The sequence below is a fragment of the Rhincodon typus genome, chromosome 15, assembly GCF_021869965.1.
Source record: "Rhincodon typus isolate 14 chromosome 15, sRhiTyp1.1, whole genome shotgun sequence".
NCBI classification, from domain to species: Eukaryota; Metazoa; Chordata; class Chondrichthyes; order Orectolobiformes; family Rhincodontidae; genus Rhincodon; species Rhincodon typus.
The window spans coordinates 16,683,178-16,688,081 of record NC_063346.1 but is presented as its reverse complement, the minus strand read 5'-3'; the positions used below and the strand labels follow the sequence as shown (position 1 = coordinate 16,688,081).

General features: G+C 41.6%; 1 long non-coding RNA gene across 1 annotated transcript; it reads left to right on the top strand.

Moving 5' to 3' along the window:
- Positions 1-108: 108 nt before the first annotated feature.
- Positions 109-4,596, top strand: LOC125485023. Its single transcript, XR_007263801.1, has 2 exons — positions 109-594; positions 3,516-4,596. It is a non-coding gene; the product is annotated as an uncharacterized LOC125485023 (long non-coding RNA).
- The last annotated feature ends 308 nt before the right edge of the window (positions 4,597-4,904 follow it).

Sequence of the window (4,904 nt, the reverse complement as noted above, 5' to 3'; positions counted from 1 at the left end):
AACCAGGCAGGAAAACACACCGACGCTTCATCAGAGGCTGCACTGAGAATGTTACCAAGCACAGTAACAAAACGTCTGCAAAACAACAAACCAGCTCGGTGAGCCAACCAACCTCAACACCCACAACCCGAGCTACAGATCTACTCCAAAACCTTAGAAATATCAACAGTTTTTAAAGTACATGTTTGATAATCTGACGTGTTATCTCTGGTGGCACAGGCCATCTTTAATTGAAATCCTAAAAGACAAAAATTCTCCTCATTTCAAAGCCGATGATTGTTTGAAACCCTGTACACTTGTATGTTGAGGTTAAAGTTTGTTACCTTTTAGTACTGGATTGGAAGTTTACTACTTTTGATCAGTGAGTTTATATATTTTTACACTGACTTTTTACCTGATGAGAATGCAAAGGAAGATCATGAATGTTCAATGCGTTACTTTACAATGATGAAAAGGAGCTAAAGGATACATAAGATTACTTCCGCATCTAACTATTTATATGCTCTCTGTTCTCAACAGGTGCTGTAGTTGCACGTGAATATGGGTTACCTTGTATTGTGAGTTGCAAAAATGCAACAAATCTATTCAAATCAGGTATGCACAGTAAGAGGCCATCTTAAAGTCTGTTCTTCTCACTTCAGTTACACAAGTTACCATCTTGGAGGACCTTACCAATCCCAGGGTAGTGCTAAAAGGCTGTAAGTTAATCAATCTGTGTTACCATTCCTTTTCACTGCTCTTGTGCTCAGGGAATTTCCCAAGCCCAAGGCAGAGGAAGGTTGGCTCAAGGGAAGAAGTAAATATTTGTAGAAACCTCGGTGTGAAATGTATATTGAAGGATTTGGGCAACACAGTGGCTCAGTGGTACCTCACAGTGTGAGGGACCCAGGTTCAATTCCACCCTCGGGCGACTGTGTGGAGTTTGCACATTCTCCCCGTGTCTGCACGGGTTTCCTCCCACAGTCCAAAGATGTGCAAGTTAGGTGGATTGGCCACGTTAAATTACCCCGTAGTGTCCAGGAATGTGCAGGCTAGGTCAATTAGCCATGGGAAATGCAAGGTTACAGGGATTGGGTGGGTCTGAGTGGGATGCTGTTCAGACAGTCAGTGTGGGCTTGATGAGCCGAATGACCTGCTTCCACACTGTAGGGATTCTATGATTTGTGAACTGCTCAACCCACCTCACCTTCCCATGTTCTGCAAAATGATGCTATTAAGCTTGACTTCACATATCACTTGTTACTGATTTGTACCACTTCTGCCTTGGTGTAATTTATTCAATTTCTTGAGAAAGCGTAAATGCACAGATATGCAACACTAATCATGGTCCTACCAACTGTATGGTTCCCATTACCTTGCTCTTCATATAAAATTAGATCAGTATGTTGTAGATTTTGAAGCAATAGAGTTCCCTCTGCACTCTTGTACCAGACTTTGAGGGTACTCACTAATATAGCATAGGGAAACTGAGCCATCCCATTCCACACAGCAGATGATGACCAGTCATCTGTTTTAGTGAGGTCAGCGTTGGGCTAAATATAGAAAGAACATTAGAATAATTTGCCAGCTCTTCAAATAGAGCCATTGGATTTTATAGGCCCACTTGAGAAGGCAGACCTGCCCTTGATTCTGAGATGTCATCTAAAAGATGAAATCTTGAATAGCACTCAGTTTAGCAGGATAATATTGCAGTGTTGGTCTGGATGTTATGCTCACATGTCTGCAATGGACCTTGAGACCACAACTTTCTGACTCAGAGGAAGGAATGCTACTGCTGGGCCAAAGAAAAAGTCATACTTAATGTTAGTGTTAGAAATGCTGGTCCCTTTAAGAGCTGAGTTCTTCCACATTACCCTTGAAGCCTTTCAGGATGGGTTGAACTTGTGGTGTCTTAAGTTGCATTAACACTCCTTCAAACAACATTTTGATTTAGATCATCTTTGTTTTTATCTTTGTTTGTTTATTTTGTTTTTGGTTATTGTCACGCTTTCCCTCATGGGCAATGTTTGTTATTTAGTATATTTAAACAAATGAGCTGTGTTCATCCCAATGGGGGAGCTGGCTTTTGGCCAGGGAAATTATATAGGTGGAAGTTGGTGTTTATGTTAAACTGTGGATTTACAATAAAACATTGTAAATCTCTGAAGTTATTTTGCTGCAACATGTAGTTGTCAGTGTGTAGAAGTCCAAACAGTCAAACTCACGATATGGATTATTTTAAAGTCAGTGGTGTAATGGTGCTATAAAGAGTCATAGAGATATACAGCACAGAAAAAGCCCCTTCTGTCCAACTCATCCATGCTGACCAGATATCCTAAATAAATCTCGTCCCATTTGCCAGCATTTGGCCCATATCGCTCTAAACCCTTCCTATTCACATACCCATCCAGATGCCTTTTAAATGTTGTAACTGTACCAGCCTCCACCACTTCCCCTGCAGCTCATTCCATACATGCACCACCCTCTGTGTTTTAAAAAGAGTGCCCCTTAGGTTCCTTATAAATCTTTCCCTACTCATCTTAAACCTTTGCTGTATAGTTTTGGACTCCCTAACCCTGGGGAAAAGACCTTGTCTATTTACCCTGTCCATTCCTGTCATGATTTTATAAGGTCACCTCTCAGCCTCCAAAACTCCAGGGAAAATAACCCCAGCCTATTCAGTCTCTCCCTATTGCTCAAACCCTTCAACCTGGCAACATCCTTATAAATCTTTTTTGAACCCTTTCAAGTTTTACAACATCCTTCCAATAGCAAAGAAACCAGAATTGCACGCAGTATTCCAAAAGTGGCCTAACCAATGTCATGTACGGCTGCAACATGACCTCCCAACTCCTATACTCAATGCACTGAACAATAAAGGCAAGCGTACCAAACTTCTTCATTATCCTGTCTACCTGTGATTCCACTTTCAAGGAACTCTGAAACTGTGCTATAAATCCAAATATTTCACTGGCAGTTTAGACCCATCAGGGTTTTTTTATCTATAAAAATTTTCATGTGACTTTGAGAAATAAAGTCATATTTAAAATGTATGTAGTTTAAATGCACTTATGTGTGTTACAGGTAAACGTATACATCCTTTTATGGATGTCCTTGAGAGGAAGCAACCTACTATTATACCTAAGGTGGAATACTCAAATCGATGCAGTTGGCTCTTTCCTGTCTTCTGAAATAGCCTGGAAGTCCCTCTCTTATTGGGGTGGGCACAAACACTGGCTTTGCCTGTGAAAATGGTAACATGTGAACAGCAGCAACATTATTGTGGGATTCCTTCAGGTGCTTTGGTTTCCTCCCACACTCCAAAGATGTGCAGGCTAGGTGGATTGGCCATGCTAAATTGCCCATAGTGTTCAGGGATGTGTAGATTAGGTGCGTCTGGGGAATGGGTCTGGGTTCGATTCTCTGAGGGTCGGTGTGGACTTGTTGGGCCGAAGGGCCTGTTTCCACACTGTAGGGATTCTATGGACAAATGAAATATTGTTTTCATAAACAGATATTTATTTTTCCCTCCACAGGTGATACCGTGATACTCAATGGGAGGAATGGATTTGTGCAGAAAGTTTGAAAAAAAGTGAAAATTTGAATGTATTTATAAGGCAACATAAACTTTGTATCTAAATTTCTAAGACTGCAGTTTGAAGTTAAACATAAATAATCACACAACTTTGAAGTGTTAAATATATTATGTGTATCTATTTTTATATATACAATATATACTACCTGCATTGTTTTTAAAAACTAGATTGTGACACTCAAATTTTTCTTCCTGCTGCACAGACCTCCAAACTTTTGGAAATGGAAGTGATTTGTCAGCATGAACATCTTAAGAAGAAATGTTGCTGAAGTGTTATTCTGCATGTTTTGAATCTGCCCACAATCACCCATATCTCCCAAATATTCCTTGAACCACAGTCTTGCCTCCACCTGTGATCCATGCTCAATCCCAAGTGCCTAAATGCACCTTGTTGGCCTCTCTCTCTTCAGCAGCTCATACTGTCTCATCATTGCATGCGGTGAAGAATGAAATGTAATGCTTCAAACCCTTCTGTTCAAGTATGAAGAACTGCAGACTTCCAACAAACCCAGGGCATCAATAATTCCACTAGCTTCTTCTGCCTCTTCATTTTATCCTGACCCCTTTCTTCCAGCCTCACTCCATGCTGTGTTTTTACGATCTCTCTCTGACTGCTCCCTCTCTGCCATGGTCATTTATTCCTCAGCATAGGCTGGAAATTCATCCCTTTAAATCTCCACTCCAATTAACAACATGATGATGAGCTCTTCTTCCATTGCCGTCATCTCCATCCCATTTCCTCAGCCAACAGTATTCTGCCCATTCAGCAAAATTTGGTGTGGAATTCCAACAGTGTGGAAGCAGGCCATTCAGCCTATCGAGTCCACACCAACCCAGATCTATACCCCTTACCCTATAACCCTGCATTTCCCATGGCTAATCCACTTAGCCTGCTTACGCTTAGAACTATGGCCAACTTAGCATGACAATCCACTTAGCTTGCACATCTTTGGACCGTGGGAGGAAACAGGAGCATGCGGAGGAAACCCACACAGATGTGGCAACAATGTGCAAACTCCACACTTGTCCTTGGACAGTCACCCGCGGGCGGAACGAACCCGGGTCAATGGCACTGTGAGGCAGCACTGAGCCACCATGTGACCCCAGTCATTTTCATTCATCTGAATCTTAGCTCCACCTGGGCCCCAGTGAATTGTTAGGCTGAAAGTGCGTAATGGGTTCTTTAAGGTCTGATCAAAATGAATTTAGGAAGACGCATGCTCTTCGATTATAAAGCAAATAGATTAGCTTAACTTACATTAGGCATATTTAACAAATGACTTTCACAGGCTTCTACCCATCAGAGACTTAGGTGACACTGGCACTTGGA